This window comes from Hordeum vulgare, chromosome 6H (assembly GCF_904849725.1).
Source record: "Hordeum vulgare subsp. vulgare chromosome 6H, MorexV3_pseudomolecules_assembly, whole genome shotgun sequence".
NCBI lineage: Eukaryota > Viridiplantae > Streptophyta > Magnoliopsida > Poales > Poaceae > Hordeum > Hordeum vulgare.
Window position 1 is genome coordinate 337,866,392 of NC_058523.1, and position 20,079 is coordinate 337,886,470.

The window sequence follows — 20,079 nt, forward strand, 5'->3', positions numbered from 1 at the left end:
TAACCAACAGCGCGGTCTGGATATCTGTGTTGGTCCCACATGTTCCACGATGATCCCATCGAATGAACCACGATGTCGGGGATTCGATCAACCTCGTATGCAATTCCCTTTGTCTACCAGTATGATACTTGCTCGAGATTCGATCGTCGGTATCCATATACCTTGTTCAATCTCGTTACCGATAAGTCTCTTTACTCGTTCGGTAACACATCATCTTGTGGCTAACTCCTAAGTCACATTAAGCTCATTATGATGATGCATTACCGAGTGGGCCCAGAGATACCTCTCCGTCACATGAAGTGACAAATCACAGTCTCGATTCGTACAACCCAACAGATAGTTTCGAAGATACCTGTAGTGCACCTTTATAATCACCCAGTTACATTGTGACATTTGATACACCCAAAGCACTCCTACGGTATCTGGGAGTTGCATATTCTCATGGTCTAAGGAAATGATACTTGACATTAGAAAAGCTTTAGCAAATGAACAACACGATCTAGTGCTATGCTTAGGATTGGGTCTTGTCCATCACATCATTCCCCAATGATGTAATCCCGTTATCAATGGCATCCAATGTCCATGAGCATGAAACCATGATCATCTATTGATCAACGAGCTAGCCAACTGGAGGCTCACTAGGGACACATTGTGATCTATATATTCACACATGTATTGCGGTTTCTGGTTAATACAATTATAGCATGAATAATAGACAATTATCATGAACTTGGAAATAAAAAATAACCACTTTATTATTACCTCTAGGGCATATTTCAAACAGTGACGACAATGACTCTACCCCCGCCTATTCCTTCATGGCCAAAGGCTCCACGGTATCCTTGAAATCTTCTCTCGATGACACTGTCAGTCAAGATGAATTTGATGAAAACATAAAACCTAGCTATTGTTAACTTGTAAAAATTGTAACTAAGCAACAACATGCCATGGTAAATATTTAAAACGTTCTAGAGAAAAGCGATGGCATGTTAAACGGCCGGATGAGTTTGAACGAGACTATGGCTAAAAATCTTAAAAGTCTTCACTCAAGGTTTGAGGATCTTCAATGTCGTAATGATACACTCTTGACTGAACATGAGAAGCTTCCCTAGGAATATATTAAAAGGAAGCAAGATTTAGAGAAGTTGAGGGTGGCTCATGAAGACCTTCAGAAGGAAAATGACCCACTCCTCGCACAACAGATCAGTATCGCTCAGGCTGAATTTATTCCTCCATGTTTAACATGCCTTGCTTGTGAAAATGATTATTCACTAGTGAATATTCAAAGGGCTCTGAAACTGCATTATCTTCAACTGCAACTGTGGTAACTAATTCCTCATCTAGGGATACCACTACTATCAGTGATGAGAATGACAAGTTGAAGACATTTCTTGAGACATGCATGTAAAAAGCCTCAAGGACATCATATCCTTTGTGATGTCCTCAAGAAGAAAATGTTGAACAAAAACCCTAGGTAAGAGGGTGTTGGTTTCAAAAGAAACATCAATGTTGATGAATCTTACTATAAACCTGGGCAGTATCCAAAAACCACATGGGTTGCTACCAAAGGTGCTTCGGTAGATCCATTCACATTATTTGGCTATAACTGTCCTAACCCTATCTTCACTGATGAGTCATTTGATTGCAATTATGGACTATAAAAATCAAAATGGTGAAGTGTTTGCTACATAACCCGTTGGTTCCTCAATAGTGGCGATCAAGTGATTAATAGGTGGGACATAAATTTCCTTGTCATCGGATCTGATCCCGATCTAGTCGTATACCGATGGTTGGTCTTGAGATACTCCCGTGGCATGTATTCATCCAAGCAGGTTTTAGATGGTCTTTTCCATGCATGTTTGCATGTTAAGAAAAATAAGTTAGTGACTGTTAGCTATTTATTGTAGATAATGCATATGTGCATGTTTAGATAATGAGATGACATGTATGCATGTTTAAAGAAATAAATTAATGCGAGCTAGTTGTTTAGACATACAATATAGAGAGTGCCGCAACTTCCACGTGCGGCTTGGCCTTTTTTCACAAAGACCAATACTAGATCTTGGATTATTTTGTAAACTCAGCGGTGTGTTGTCTGTCCTCTTTGTCCTTCCTCCGAATAGTTGAAAATTAGAAGAACTCAGGCATTTGAGGAAGCCCGTCATTGGAATATACAAGCCAAGTTTATGAAGAAGTGATTCCCACTAGCATACGAATGATATAATCACCAGACTCTCTATATGAAGAACAAGGTGCCACTTTGTATAGTATGTGTGTTGTGGTGCACTCCAAAAATGACCAGTTTGAATCTTTGGTCGCATGTAGGGTTTCCTGTCTGAATCAAGGAAGGTGTTGTTGAGCCAGATTTCCCCGACACTGAAGACAAGAGGATGTGTTCGTCCAAATTGTCGAAGACTTGGAAGCTTGGGCAAAGGATTCATAACTTGTGGGCGGCGAAAGATGTTGAATTCATATTGCGGACCCATGTTGTTGGAGTGGCAAAACAAGCTTGGGCCATTTTGTGGGCACCATCTGTCATGCCCTATGGCGAGCCATGCCAATATTATCACCATTGTCATGTGTCGATGGTGTATCTCACATAGGAGGACCATCAAGATACAAAGCATTGGTGTCACCATCAGTAGTTGGTGGTTCTGGAGGTGCAATAGTATCATCGGTAGCAATGTCTCCAGCTACTTTGGCTTCAATCTCAGGCTGGTCATGAGCAACATCTTCAAGACTGAGAACTTCATCGACTCATGAAGTCGGAGTCACATGCACTTTATCTTTAGAATGCTTCATATCAATGATTTGGTGGATCTTGGTCCTTTGTGAAGCCTTTTGAGAGGAGCGCAGGTTCAGTGGCTTCAAATTCCATTGGTCAGAATGGAGATTTAGGTAATCTTGCCACAATAGTTGGAAATGGACTGGGAAGAGCTTTAGTATGGCTTCAGGCACGTCAGGCCTTGGAGGAGTGCCAATTTCCACATATTCATTGCTTTCATGCAGTGGCGATGATACCACTAGTGCATCCAATTGGGGCACAGGGTCAGACTCTCTTTGGACATTGTCTTTGGAGGAAGCAATGTTTTCAGCACCATCAGCTGCATTGTCTTGAGATGCTGTAGTTTCAGCAGCTCGTACATCTTCAGTTGTCTAAGCCTTTGTGGTAGTGGACTCATGTAGAAAAACTTGCCTCTCAACACTTTGTAAGGCAGGGGGAGCCATAAAACATAGGCATCACAAGCTAGGGCTGCTCACGTATAGGTGGTGTAGCTGGCGGAACTCGAGGGGACTTGGGCACTTGGGCCAAACCCGAAGACTTTGTTTTCTTTGTCTTTAGCATCTTGATAGGCGAAGCTTCAGCTTCAGAAGCATGTGCAGGCTTGCATTTCTCGGCTTTAGCCTCATCTTGCTTGGTCTTCTTGATATTTATAGCTGAGGAAGGAAGGGGTGTTCTTGTGCTAGAGAAGCCATCTGGGAAGATAATGTGTGGCATGCCTTCCTGTGTAGATGCAGGCTGACTCATAGACAAAGAGCCTTGCCTTGACTGCTCAATGATTCTGGGGCCAAGAGCAGGCCGGCCAAGCGCTTTTCTCTTCAGAACTTCATTGTGAGCTTTTACAATTTGCGCAGATTTCTTCTTAGGGTGCTCAAGGGATCCTTTGATATCTTCACAACGCTTCTCAAATTTAGCCTTCAAATCTTTCATAAAGAGCTGATATCCTCGAATCTATGTGGTTGTGATCTTGTGTATATTGCTCTTAAAAAGAGCCTTCTAATGACGAATCTTCACGCGCTGCTGCACAACCTTTTGAGCAACAATGAGTTCTTAGTTCACCAGCCCTTGAAATTTGAAGCTCAATCTAATTGGAAGTTGTACGACGTCGATGGTGAGCGAGGGGGCAGCAAACCATTCATCAATGAACTGGCTTATGATGTCTACATCAATTAGAGGCAAGTCTTGGAGACGTTTGGCCTCTTCCTGCTTCTGCTGAATCAACCTTGCCAGGGCTTCGTCATAAAACTCATCATGTGTTAGCTCAATCATATTAGCAGCATCCAACAAGGAGACGGATGGCTTCGGTCCACGAGCAACAACATATTTTCTCTCCAGTCTCTATTGATGCAAGATTCTTCCTTAGTTTCAGCTTGTTCAAGTGGTCTCGATCATGAGTCTTGGGGTGAAACTATTGGCCTTGAAGCCTTAGGTCTTGAAGCCTTTTCTTTTTTTCATAATCTAACGCCCAAGATGCGATCCTATCCTCAATTTGGCACGAGGGACTCGTCAGGGATAGAAGCGCATCTCGTCGTTTCGCAAGAATGGATATCATTACAGGTACATGTACTGAAAAGATGAGATATATGGAATTGGCTTACACTCACCACAAGCTACATCAGAGTATCATCAGTACATTACATAAACATCACGAAGAAGAGCAGGGTTCGACTATGGACGAAAACAAACGAGAAAAGAACGACGTCGGTCCTTGCTATCCCAGGCTGCCGGCCTGGAACCCATCCTAGATCGATGATGAAGAAGAAGAAGCAACTCCAAATGAACAATCCACGGGCTCGCGTCAAGTAACGTTTTACCTGCTATTGTAGTAACCTGTGAGCCACAGGGGACTCAGGAATCTCATTTCCAAAGGTATCAAGACTACCAAAGCTTAATAGGTGAGGTATGGTTAAGTGGTGAGGCTGCAGCAAGCGACTAAGAAATATATGAGGTGGCTCACTTACGAGTACACGAATAAAGAGGGGGATGATCTATGCATAACGGACGTGAAGTATTGAGGATCAAATGAATGATCTTGAACACCTACTTACGTCAAACGTAACCCCACCATGTCCTCGATCGAAGAAGGAGCTCACGAAAGAGATAGTCACGGTTACGCACTCAGTTGGCATATTTTAATTAAGTTAATTTCAAGTTATCTAGAACCAGTGTTAAACAAAGTATCCACGTTTCCACATAACCGCGGGCACGGCTTTCCAAAAAGATTTAACCCTATAGGGGTGCTCCAACTAGTCCATCACAAATTACCACAAGCCGCATCGAAATCCTTGATCACGAAGCTCGCGATCTTGTCTGACTCCTTAGTGGAAAACCTCAACTCTGAGATTACCCAAAGCATCATCAGAATCCCGATGCACAAGATATCTCATAAAAGGTAAAACTAATCCAGCAAGGCCACCCGGTGTGTCGACGAACCCGATAGGAGTTGCATATCTCGCTCTCAAGACACACCGTCTATGCATAGTGGACGGTAGCCAAATGCTCGAGTTGCCCCGAGGTGGCACCGCTGACTACTAGGTGGGTGGACCAACACTCATGCGGAGCACTGGCCCGCGGGTTGATTAATTATCCTCGGGGTCGGGAAAGTCCCTATGCAATTTTATTAGGTTATTAGGTGAATGAAAACCAAAGTTGGGCCTTGCTAAACCAGCTTTAATCTAAACGAATTATCAATGGGGTCCCCATAACAACCCCGATCGTATTACGAGCGCTCAATTATGGAACATAACACCGGTAGCCGAAACTAAGGGGGCAAAGGTGGAACAAAACACCAGGCTAGAAAGGCCGAGCCTTCCACCTTTTACCAAGTATATAGGTGCATTAATTTAAATAGCATTTAATATGGTGATATATCAAGGAACCCATGTTACCACATGGAAGCAACTGCACCTGCAACTATAGCAACGCTAACACATGGTTAAGCAAGCGGTAACATAGCAAATCAGTGGTTTGCTAGGTCGTGAACAAGTTAAAGGTTTTCATGGCTATGTTGGGAGGATGATATTTAACAGGTGGTAGGCAGCAAGACAATAAGGATACAAATGATAAAACTAGTATGGCAATGATAGTAATGGTATCTGGCAAAATGGTCATCTTGCTTGAGATCCCGCTTGGAAGAAGAATGACTCCGTGAAGCAGACGAACCGATGTAGTCGAATGGATCCTCACTCTCCGAAGCGGTCGGAACTCTATCAAGACGAAGCAAACCGGAAACAGGAATCAAAACACGATATACACCACACGATACACAACACAATTGATGCATGAGCGGTTGAATATATGCGAGACATGGCATGTCAATTCACAACAATCAAACACTACACATTAAGTGAAGTTCAATATGCAACGAGGCGCATATTGACGAAACTCCACATACGGATTATTTACTTCTATCCCGATTAGGTACACGACAATATTTAAATGTGGTTAAACATGTCAAGAGGTGAAGCGTAATTAATCTACCTATCTAGGCATATTAAATGAGATCGAAAATGACATATAGCATCTCCGAGATGACCCCATATGTTAATTTATAATTCTGTCCAGATCGGAACTAACACATTTAAATGTTTGTTAAACAGCAAAATAAATATTTTCACGTGATTCTACGCGTCGTTTCAATCAATTTACACATAGAGAACATCTCCAACAGACCTATGGTTCAAAAGATACAAACACCGCAAGATATGATGGCATGAATGCAATATGTGTGCAACGACAGTCACAAGCATCCCAAAACATACAAAAAAAACATAATATGAAACTACACGAGATTCTAAGAAAGTTTCATATAGGACACGATCAAAACTGAGCAACGGTTCAACAACTACAAGCTAAACAAGAAATCACTACAATCTGCCAACATCTGCCACATAGCATTTTCTACACCCTCAAACAACTAGCTAGACAAATCCAACATACTCAAACAAGGCATGCTGCAATAGAGGTCAAGATGCACTACCACATACAACTAATAACATCTAGCATGGGAGGATGGATCACTCGGAAAAGAACTCACAAAATGGCATATCACACACAGTTTCAGACTTTGTGAAAATATCAGTTTATGAAAGTGCAGTTTTCGATCTGGAGGCATATTGACAGCAACAAAACTATATGCTACAGGTCTCCAAATGGCATGAAAATTGATAGCATGGTAGAGAATCTTAAGGACTACAACTAACTCCATTGCACCAACCTCAAAAGAGCTACAGATCACCAGATAAAATCATGAAAAGACAACAACAAAATATAACAGATTTCAGACTTATAAATATTTCAGCATCTCCAAATCAACACTATTTTCTATCATGTTGAGAACAAGCAAACAACACCTAAACATGGATTTCTATTGCAACCAAAATTACCAGAGGCTAGCCTACACATCCAAGGGCATATCTCTAGTTAACAACTCCTTCATATCATGCACGGATTAAATCCCACTAAATAAACAAAATGGCATCATGGCCAAATATCACACGCACTAACTTGCTCAAAAGCTAAAACTACCCCGAAAACATATATAACATGAGGGGTTACAAAATAAAAATAACGCCTCACGTATATGCGAGAGTATGTCCTAAACACGATATAACAAACTAGCGACGGAACCTACGTGCAAAAATGCAAACAACCACTCTAAAATACATGGCAAAAGGTCCCTAAAAACATGAGCATTTCACCTACGGGATTTGAGCTATCCGGACACGCACAAATATAACTACGAAATAAATCCCTATTAGGACATCATGCAAAACTAGGCATATGGCAAGTCAAACTAATTCAAACATGCATGCAAGTTGCAAATTATGAATGTACGCAAAAAATTAAACATGTTACATATTCAGAACGTTCCGATCCGATACACGGTTTAAAATCTCCAAGCGTTGGAAAATCTAGCATATTCCAGAAATTGATTTAATCTCCGGGAAAATCCTAAAATCGAAATGGGCCAAAATGCAAACGGGCCTAAATCTGTGCAAGCGCGAGATAGCTGTCAAGCGCCTATGGCGCCATATAGGGCAGGCAGGGGGTGCTCACCCTAGCTGGGCCCCGCCCAAGACGGTGGAGAGGAGGCAGGCCTGGGGCGCCTGGGCACTGAGCCGGTGGCGCGGCTGGCTCGGGCCAGGGTGTCGCTGGGCCTCGTGCTGGCGAGGCCCAAGGCGCCTGGCGAGCGGGAGGAGCGAGGCGCAGCGTCGGGCTGGCGTCGTTCGCCCCTGTCCTGAGCAGAGGGAGGTGGCGGCGGCAGCTTGGAGGCGAGCGCCGGCGGCGAGGACGCGGGGAGGCGGCGGCCGGACTCCGCGGCGGAGGTGGCCGACCGGATCTGGCCATGGGAGTCCGTTCCCGGCGGATCCAACGCTCTCTGCTGGAGCCTCCTCCATGGCGGCTGCAGATTGGGAGAAGAGAGATTAGAGAGAGGAGGAGGAAGAGAAGGAAGGATAGGAAGGAGTGGGACTCCGGCGTCGAGCGGCAGCGCTCCGGCGAGCCTGCTCCGACGAGGATGCGGGGGTTGCTGCGGAGGCTGGCTGCCATGGGGAGGGATCGAGGGGGCTCCGGCTAGGCTGGCCCGAAGAAGCTCGTCAGGCGGCGGTGGATCGGGCCCGGTGGGCCTCGAATGGGCTTCGTGGGCCGGCGGCGCTGGGGAGGAGAGAGGAGGCTAGGGTTTGAGGGGGCACGGATTTCGAGGGAGTGAGAGAGAGTGGCCGTCTAAAAATGGCATGGGGTCTATTTATAACAATGGGGAGGCTAGATTTACCAGTTTTTCGCCCCGATTTCAACTGTGCGAAGTGGCCGTGGAGAGTAGGTTAGCCGGAGATGAGAGGGAAATGGCACCCGGCAACGCAATTTTAAAACACCGAAAAACATCCGACGATAGACCGAAGACGGTGCCGCTACGGTCGACCGTTCGGGTACCAGACGGACTCCGATTGCGACGAAATTTGACAGACATCCTAGCTACAACTAATTAAGACCGCACGTCAAGTTTTAACCCAATCAGAGGAATTTTTTACACACTTTTAAAAACAGGATTTAACCGATGGCGCTGGCGCGTGCGTGTGTGGTTGGGCTCAACACGGGCAACGACGAACATGGAGAGAACCGGCAACTAATAACGGATGCAACTTTTGAAAACTGGCAGCAACGGAGATGTCGATGCAATGCAGATGATGCAAATGATGCGATGATGATACGATAAATAAAATAAACACACGACGAAAACTGAATAAAGGGGAATCTTCTGGAACGTCGGTCTCAGGCTGTCACACATAACCTTTGGGTCTACAAAAAGAGGTTGATCTTCTTCATCTGATGTGTCATCTCCCATAGTGCAACCACAGATACTTGATGGATTAGGTAGCTCTAGCATTGGAGGCCGCACCATGCATCGGTAGAAGCCAATCTTGATAGCTTCAACCTTAGTCTTCAGATGCAGATTTTTATAGATGATACTTGTCCATGGAGTCTTCTCAACACTCTTTATGGCATACTCATCTGTGAAGAAACAATAGTTGAACCATTCTTCAACCCAATATTGTCGGACACATTGGATCTGGTTCTTGCGTTGTTGGTAACTCTCATGAGGATCAAACTTTTATCTATCATATAGACCTCGTGGAAGATATGTGGCAGTATTCAAACGTCTTTGCCGTCCACGTTTATTTGGAGCCTTGTCTTTGGCCATAGTCTTCGACTTGGTCAAAGGCTTCATAGAGTGATTCAGATGAGAGCTGGCTCCACGTGAGTCCAAATGTATCTTGAAGTAGTCTCCAAACGAATTCAGACTAAGAGATCCAAGTGATTCTGTCGTGGGCATGTACGTGTGAAAGAATTAGAGATGCGAGGGAATAAACGAGTTCGTATGCATTCTTAGATGATTTCGAAGATAAAAACATGGTCTGAAGCTATTGACCTCATTCATCTAATACATTCACTTTTTCTCAAGACATGGTGGTTTCAGATTTGTACAAGTTCAAGAATTTGCACAAGTGAGAAATCATCCCACATCTTCAACATAAGTAATAACATGGAACAAATAGAGATGGATTATTGAGAGCCATCAAAACTATTGTGGAAAAATATATTTCGAAGATATATGAAAACTCTTAATATCAAAGGAGTGGTAAAAATTAGCGATTTATTTACCACGGTGAAGAATGTAAGGAATTGTTCAACGAGGCACATGAGCCAAGTATTATCTGCCATACACTAGCTTGGTGGTGGCAGATGGCTTTGGTAGCGTCGGATGAGGATGGTCGCGGCCAGCATGAGTACGTCGATGACGAAGTCATGACAGCGAAGCGCTTCTTCTCCGGCTACAATGAAATCCAGCGACGGCGCCAGTTTTTGGAGCTTGGAGGCGAAGGTGTAAAGGCAAGAGTAATTATTGAGCTGGTGTTCTTGTATTTATGAGGTGGGGTTGGAATAGGAATATCCGAAGATTTTGGGAAGATTTGCCCCGGACTCATCGATTAGCAGGGCACGTGGCATGCATACAACACATGTGACAACCCACTACCTCCAATCTGTTGTGCGAGGCGAGTAATGTTTGGCGGTTTAGGCATAAAAAATAAGAGTGAAATCATTTTAAGCATGTGATTGGATTTGTCTTTGGCAGACAAGGATGTTGCAAAGATAATCAACACGTGTCAATTAGAATGCATATGACTACAATTAAACAATGTTAGGAGAGATAAGCATGGATGAGGTGTAAGGGTTCGATCATGTTTGCCTAGATAAATTCGAAGCTATAACTATAGGAAAAATGTTGTTGAGGACATAACTTGATAGTGTCTCTTATGGCATATTCAAATGACAAGTGTTCAACTTCGAAGACAATCATAAAATTTCGAAGGCAAACTCAATTTCAAGAACACATATATGAAGATACGAAGATAAAAGCAATGTCTTTAAAAAGGGGATGGTGGCATCGTGTGGGGACCCCGACTTATGAGTCGAGATCGCTGAATGAACGTGCTCAGTGATCCCACAGATCAATGCTCACCGAATAGACAGATACTGAATGTTAAGAGTCTTACATCCATACATATCGTTTGGTACAATAAATGACCTTATCGGTCAAGTCTTACATATATTGGGCCTTGAGGGCCAACACAACAAACTGGACCAATAGCGGAATTATTGGTCGAAAGCGTGAACCCATGCCATCAGCCTTAACCTACAAGCATTCTGACTGGGAAGCATCCTAGCTCCCAAGAACGTCACCGAGTTACTCTTCACCAAATCATGTTCTTTCATACCTGGTCAATGAAATAACCAGTGGCAAGCCAATGAGTACTTTTGATTGTACTCGCAAACAGCCCATGATATGAACAATGCAAGTGAAGGATAAAACTAGTATGCTTCTTTGGTGGATATCCTCTTGGTGGTAAATAAACATGATCATGAGTATGCATCATAAGTTAAAAAGTACTTTTGAAGAACAGGTTACAGATATCAATATATCTGTCAAGGGCTGAACCATCCGGGTTTACCCTATATGTCAAGTCACCAAACTTAGTCATGTCAACTCTTTCATAAAACTCCATTTACCACATACTCACACACACTTGGTTTATGCAGAAACAACTGGACATAGTTTAAGCAGGATTACCCAACTGTCCTTGACCGTGGACACGGCTATTCGAATAGTTTAACACTCTACAGAGGTAGTACGCTGGACCCACGAGATCCGGGAAACTTCCATGTCATCCATGACTCGCGGTATATAACATACCCGAGGTAAGTACCCGATCAATACCTTTCCCCTGAAGATACCAGGAAAAGAGGTCCACTCGATTGGTACCCATCCCACATGTTGTACGTCTTACGAGCATCGACTCTGGACAGTATCAACCATGCGGGGACCAACGGTGTGCCTGGAACACATAAAAATGGCATAGACGCCCTACCTGGCACGACCCCATCACGAGAGTGGACACATATCACTCCCGCCACTAGTAATGTGGCTCATTGCTAGCACCGACTAGAGTAATCAACACGACCCCATCCCATAAAGGGTTAACGTGGTCGTACAGGTAAGGTTGGGATGGTCGACACATCATAAATCTAATCCCATTTCCGAAACCATACTCACTCAAATTACCTGGTCCACCACTTCACCAAAAGTGGCCACCTAACTCATCATCACCCTCGGGCATTAGTGGCACCCGACGGGGTTCTCATAAGACTTTGATTTATACCAACACATGCTCATGCTACTGTTACTCTAGCTTTACTTGTCAACATGATACTAGCATGACCCTCATAGGTGGTAGGATCAAGCTTAATGCATGTGCTCCGGAGGAGCCATTTGTAACATCACATCAATGATTTACCGGCACTTATGATCATATGCAACGGAAATATTTCCTACTCTAGCATGCAATATAACATATGCTTAGTCATGGTCAAAGGGCTGCTTGCCTTTGCTCACATAAATCCTCGGGGTCTTTGAGGTCTTCCGCTCCAACTCCGAGTACTCCGTCTACCTGTCAACTATCGTTGGAAACAACCATGGTAAGCCACACAGCAGGGAGAAACAAAAGTGCTACATAAATAGAAGTTATATTTTTCTTGGACCTCTCTGGTCATAAGAAAAATACCTGACGCTTGCTAGCGGAGAGTTGGACCATCAGGGATTTCTGAATGGCGGAAAGGAGGAGTAGGGAATTATTTATGAAGCCCATAGAAAATATTATGATAAAAATGAGCGGAGGCACTCATTTAACACACAGCAATTTCAGAAATATTTAGGAAGTTGTTTCACTTGATTTGAAGTTGGGATGAATATTCTAGGAATTTTCTAATATGGAATAAATAGCAATAGGAAGCGATTTATTTAATACAACAGAATAAAGTCAGATAAAAATGTTGACCAAGGCTTCAAAAATGGGGCATGATATAATAAGTCTTTGGAAATTGGAATCACTCCAATTGGAGTTGATTTTAATCCTCAAGGATTTTCACAAAGTGGGGTTTAAATTATCCAGATTTGGATTTATATATAAACACCACAGAAAGATTCCTTGGAAAAATGTGCAAAACACATATTTGGATAGCCCTGAATTTTAGGAATATGCAAGATTTTGAATCAAACAATTTGGAGTTAGAATGATTTTTGAATGGTTTTCTGAAGTTATGCGAAAACAGGAAAAAGAGAAAAGGAGCTCGGCCTTCGGGGGTTATCTTCTGCCCATGGCGCAGAACAACCACTAGTTCGGCCCGACTGCGTGGGCGTTGAGACGTTGCTAGCGCACTTCAAGAAATACGCCATCCAAGCGGAGAGGCGGCAAGAGGGAGGTGCGCCTCCACTTATGGGGCTGGGCCCGACCTGGCTGCCACCAACGGGCGGGGCCTACCCGTCAGGTTCTTCCCCTACCTCGCGTAGGCAGAGGAGGACCAGGGGAGGCGATCCAGCCACGCCGGCGCTTGCCCCCGGTGGCTCAGGACGTTGCTGGCGCCACTCCGGCTACCAACACACTTCGGGGAAGAGCGCCGCGTCGGCCTGGGATCCCGTTCCCGCCGGCAGAACGTGGGCGAGCAAGGCCCTGGCCGCAGCGGCCGACCGACGGTGGCCCTGGCTGCAACTCTCAGCCGAGGGAAGGAAGAGAAGGGAGGAAGAATCAGGGGAGGCCCGGGGGTCCTCGGATGGCTGAGGAAAGCTTCAAAGGAGAGGGGAAGCGCCCGGGCCTTGGATCCAAGGAGATGGCCGGCGGAGGCATTCTGCCATTGGAGGAGGGAGGAGCTTGGGGCTGCTCTGGGTCAATATAGGGAGCTTAAGGAAGAGGAGAAAAGGAGGTAGAAGGCACCAGGGCTTGGAGGAAGCCCTAAATGGGGGAGGAGAAGCCGAGAGGGTGATACGTCCATTTTGCATCATGCTTTCATGTTGATATTTATCGCTCTATGGACTGTTATTATACTTTGTGGTACCATACTTATGCCTTTTCTCTCTTATTTTGCAAGGTTCATTTCAAGAGGGAGAATACCGGCAGCTGGAATTCAGGACTGGAAAAGGAGCAAGTTTAAGTCATCTATTCTGCGCAACTCCAAATGCCATGAAAATCAACGTGGAATTTTTTGGGAATATATAAAAAATACTAGGCGAAAGAAGTGTGAGAGGGGAGCTGCCTGGGGCCCACAAGCCTGGTAGCCGCGGCTAAAGGGCTTGTGGGCACCCTGGTCGCCCACTGGCCCCACTCTTCTTCTATATGAAGGGTTTCGTCCGGAAAAAATATAAGGGCGGAGCTTTTTCGAGGAGGCGCTGCCGCCACGAGGCGGAACTTGAGCAGAACCAATCTAGAGCTCCGGCAGGACGATCCTGCCGGGGAAACTTCCCTCCCAGAGGGGGAAATCATCGCCATTGTCATCACCAACACTCCTCTCGTCGGAGGGGAGTCATCTCCATCAACATCTTCATCAACATCATCTCCTATCCAAACCCTAGTCTATCTCTTGTAACCAATCGTCGTCTCGCGACGCCGATTGGTACCCGTAAGGTTGCTAGTAGTGTTGATTACTCTTTGTAGTTGATGCTAGTTGGTTTACTTGGTGGAAGATTATATGTTCAGATCCATTATGATATTCATTACTTCTATGGTCATGAATATATCCATGCTTTGTGATTAGTTACTTTTGTTCTTGAGGACATGGGATAAGTGTTGCTATTAATAGTCATGTGAATTTGGTATTCGTTCGGTATTTTGATATGTTGTATGTTGTCTTTTCCTCTAGTGATGTTATGTGAACGTCGACTACATAACACTTCACCATATTTGGGCCTAGAGGAAGGCATTGCGGAGTAGTAAATAGATGATGGGTAGCCAGAGTGACAGAAGCCTAAACCCCAGTCTATGCGTTGCTTCGTAAGGGGCTGATTTGGATCCACTAGTTTAATGCTATGGTTAGACGTTGTCTTAATTCTTCTTTTGTAGTTGTGGATGCTTGCGAGAGGGGTTAATCATAAGTGGGATGCTTGTCCAAGTAAGGGCAGTACCCAAGCGCCGGTCCACCCACATATCAAACTATCAAACTAACGAACGCGAACCATGTGAACATCATGACAATTAGCTTGATAGATTTCCCAAGTGTCATCGGGAGCGCTTTACTTCCTATAAGACTTTATTCAGGCTTGTCCCTTGCTACAAAAGGGATTGGGCCACTTTTCCGCACCGTTGCTATTACTTGTCACTTGTTACTTTTCACCTCCTACGTTTTACCTCACCACACCATCACTTGTTATCGCTAATTTGAGTGCTTCCAGTTATTACCTTGCCGAAAACTGTTTATCAGAGCCTTCTGCTCCTTGTTAGGTTCGACACTCTTACTTATAGAAAGGACTATGATTGATCCCCTATACTTGTGTTTCATCAAGACTCTTTTCTGGCGCCGTTGCCGGGGAGTGAAGCGCCTTTGGTATGTGGAATTTGGTAAGGAAACATTTATATATTGTGCTGAAATTTATTGTCACTTGTCACTATGGAAACTATTCCTTTGAGGAATTTGTTCGGGGTATCTTCACCACCAACAGAAGCACGAGGAGTTGCTCCTCAACCTAAGGTACGTACTGAAAATATATTTTATGAAATTCCTTCGGGTATGCTTGAGAAACTGCTGGTTAATCCTTTTACAGGAGATGGACCATCACATCCAGACTTGCATCTAATCTATGTAGATGAAATTTGTGGTTTATTTAACCTTGCAGGTTTGCCCGAGGATGTGGTAAAGAAGAAAGTGTTTCCTTTATCTTTGAAGGATAAGGCGTTGACATGGTATAGGCTATGTGATGATACTGGATCATGGGACTACAATCGGTAGAAATTGGAATTTCATCAAAAGATTTATCCTATGCATTTAGTACATCGTGCTCGGAATTATATTTATAAATTTTGGCCTCGTGACAGGGAAAGCATAGCTGAAGCTTGGGGGAGGCTTAAATCAATGCTATAGTCATGCCCCAATCATGAGCTCTCGAGAGAAATTATCACTCAAAACTTTTATGCTCGGCTTTCTCATGAAGATCGTACCATGTTTGACACTTCTTGTACCGGTTCTTTTAAGAAGAAGGATATTGACCACAAGTGGAATTTATTGGAAAGAATCAAACGTAACTCTGAAGATTGGGAGCTTGAGGAAGGTAAGGAGTCAGGTATGAATTTCTAGTTTGATTGCGTTAAATCTTTTGTTGAAACAAACACTTCTAGAGATTTTACCACTAAGTATGGACTTGACTCTGAGATAGTAGCTTCTCTATGTGAATCTTTTGCTGCTCATATTGATCTTCCCAAAGAGAAGTGGTTTAAGTATCATCCTCCTGTAGAAGTCAACATAGTTAAACCCAATCTAGTTGAAGAGAAAGTCATTGCCTATAATGATCCTATTGTTCCTTGTGACTACACTGAGAAACCACCTTACCCTGCTAGGAAAAAGGATTATTCTAAAGGTCCAACTGTGATATGTAGGTGTTACATTAGACCACTTGCACCCCCTGAGGAAATTAGATTTGAACCTAGTGTTGCTATTATCAAAGATCTCTTAGCGAAGACATAGACGGGCATGTTATCAAATTCTGTGAGGACTCCGCTAGAATTGCTAAACCTCACGCGAAAGACAAATACGGACCTGTAGTTGGCCTGCCCGTTGTTTCTGTCAAGATAGGAGATCAATGTTATCATGGTTTGTGTGATATGGGTGCTAGTGTTAGTGCAATACCCCGGTCCCTATATGATGAAATCAAAGATGAGATTGCACCTGCTGAGTTAGAACCCATTGATGTCATTATTATGCTAGCTAATAGAGAAACTATCTGCCCTGTGGGAATTGTGAGAGACGTAGAAGTCCTGTGTGGTAAGACGAAGTATCCTACTGATTTCCTCATCCTTTCTACTACACAAGATAGCTTTTGTCCCATCATAATTGGTAGACCCTTTCTCAACACTGTCAATGCTCATATTGATTGCATTAAACAGACTGTCATTGTTAGTTTCGAGGGTTTGTCTCATGAATTTAACTTCTCCAAGTTTGGAAGACAACCCCATGAAAAAGAGTCGTCTGGTAGGGATGAAATCATTGCTCTTGCCCCTATTGTCGTACCTCCTATGGGTCCTTTAGAGCAATATCTGCTTGAGCATGAAAATGATATGCATATGGATGAAAGAGATGAGATAGATAAAATTGTTTTAGAACAATATCCTATTCTTAACAATAATCTGCATGTTGAACTGCTTGGGGATCCTCCCCCACCAAAGGGTGATCCTGTGTTCGAGCTAAAACAGTTACCAGATGCACTTAAGTATACCTATCTTGATGAGAAGGAGATATATCCTGTTATTGTTAGTGCTCATCTCTCGAATCACGAAGAGAAGAAGTTATTAAAAACTTTGAGGAAGCACCGTGCTGCTATTGGATATACTCTTGATGATTTAAGGGTATTAGTCCCACTCTATGTTAGCACAAGATTAAAACCGATCCTGAATCTTAGCGAGTTGCTGATCATCAACGGAAGTTAAATCCTAGGATGAAAGAGGTCATGAGAAAAGAAATATTAAAGCTTCTGGAAGTAGGAATCATTTATCCTGTTGCTCATAGTGATTGGGTAAGTCCAGTACATTGCGTACCTAAGAAGGGAGGTATCACCGTCGTTCCTAATGATAAGAATGAACTAATTCCACAGAGGATTATTACTGGCTATAGGATGGTGATCGACTTCCGGAAACTGAACAAGGTAACTAGGAAAGACCATTACCCTTTGCCGTTTATCGACCAAATGCTAGAAAGGCTATCTAAACACACACACTTCTGCTTTCTAGACGGTTATTCTGGTTTTTCCCAAATAGCTGTTGCACAATCTGATCAGGAGAAAACCACTTTCACCTGCCCTTTCGGCACCTTTGCTTATAGACGTATGCCTTTTGGCTTATGCAATGCACCTACGACCTTTCAAACATGTATGATGGCTATATTCTATGACTTTTGTGAAAAGATTGTTGAGGTTTTCATGGATGATTTCTCCGTTTACGGTTCTTCCTTTGACGATTGCCTTAGCAACCTTGATCGAGTCTTACAGAGATGCAAAGATACCAACCTCGTCTTGAACTGGTAGAAGTGCCACTTCATGGTTAATGAAGGCATCGTCTTAGGACACAAAATCTCTGAGAAAGGCATTGAAGTTGATAAGGCTAAGGTTGATGCAATTGAGAAAATGCCTTGCCCCACAGATATCAGAGGTATACGAAGTTTCCTAGGTCATGCTGGTTTCTATAGAAGGTTCATTAAGGACTTCTCTAAGATTTCTAGGCCTCTTACCAACCTCTTGCAAAAGGATGTTCCTTTTGTTTTTGATGAGGATTGTGAGGAAGCTTTCGAAATACATTAGAAGGCCTTGATAACTGCACCTATTGTTCAACCACCTGATTGGAACTTGCCCTTTGGAATCATGTGCGATACTAGTGATTACGCTATTGGTGTTGTTCTAGGACAAAGAGTTGACAAGAAGTTGAATGTCATTCAGTACGCTAGTAAAACTCTAGACAGTGCCCAAAGAAATTATGCCATTACGCAGAAGGAATTTTTAGCAGTCGTGTTTGCATGTGAAAATTTCAGATCTTATATAGTTGACTCCAAAGTCATTATTCACTCTGATCATGCTGCTATTAAGTACCTTATGAAGAAGAAGGACGCTAAGCCTAGGCTAATTAGATGGGTTCTCCTGCTACAGGAATTTGATTTGCACATTGTTGATTAGCAGATAACTTGTCCACGCTAGAGAATGTCCTTGATGACCCACGACCTATTGATGACAGTTTTCCTGATGAGCAATTTAATGTCATCCATACTTCACTTAGTGCACTGTGGTATGCTGATTACGCAAACTATATCGTAGCCAAATACATACCACCCAGTTTCACCTACCAGTAAAAGAAGAAATTCTTCTTTGATTTGAGACACTACTTTTGGGATGATCCTCACCTTTATAAGGAAGGAGTAGATGGTGTTATTAGACGTTGTGTGCCTGAACATGAACAGGGACAGATCCTGCAGAAGTGTCATTCCAAAGCCTACGGAGGGCATCATGCTGGAGATAGAACTGCTCATAAGGTATTGCAATCAGGTTTCTATTGGCCCACTCTCTTCAAGGATGCCCGTAAGTTTGTCTTGTCTTGTGACGAATGCCAAAGAATAGGGAACAACAGTAAACGTCAGGAAATGCCTATGAACTATTCACTTGTCACTGAACCATTTGATGTCTGGGGCTTTGATTATATGGGACCCTTCCAGAGTTCCAATGGGTATACTCACATCTTAGTTGTTGTTGATTACGTCACTAAGTCGGTAGAAGCTATCCCCACTAGAAATGTTGATCACCACACCTCTATTAAGATGCTTAAAGAAGTCATTTTCCCAAGATTTGGAGTCCCTAGATATTTGATGACTGATGGCGGTTCACACTTTATTCATGGTGGTTTCCGCAAGATGCTTGCAAAGTATGATGTCAACCATAGAGTTGCATCTCCTTATCATCCTCAGTCTAGTGGTCAACTGGAGTTGAGTAATAGGGAGATCAAATTGATCTTACAAAAGACTGTCAATAGATCTCGAAAGAATTGGTCTAGCAAACTTGACGATGCACTATGGGCTTATAGGACTACTTATAAGAATCCCATGGGCATGTAGCCGTATAAAATGGTTTACGGTAAGGCCTGTCATTTACCTCTTGAGCTAGAACACAAAGCTTATTGGGCAATCAAAGAGCTCAACTTCGATTTCAAACTAGTCGGTGAGAAGCGGTTGTTTGATATCAACTAATTAGATGAATGGAGGGCCCAGGCATATGAGAATGCCAAGTTGTTCAAGGAAAAGGTTAAGAGATGGCACGATAAAAGAATACAAAAATGTGAGTTCAATGTAGGTGATTATGTCGTGCTATACAATTCTCGCTTAAGATTCTTCGCGGCAAGCTTTTCTCTAAATGGGAAGGTCCCTACGTTGTCGAGGAAGTATATCATTCCGGTGCCATCAAAATCAACCACACGGAAGGTAATTTTCCGAGAGTGGTAAATGGGAAAAGAATCAAGCATTATATCTCTGGTACTCCCATAAATGTTGAGACCAATATCATCAATATAACTCCAGAGAAGTACATAAGGGATGTTTATCAGCCTATTTCAAACTCTAAAAACGAAGAGGTATGTGTTTCAGTAAGTAATTGGACTCCAAAACTTTTCCAGTAGGAAATTTTCTCCATTTTGGAATTTATGGAAAAATAGAAAAATAAAAAGCAGTCC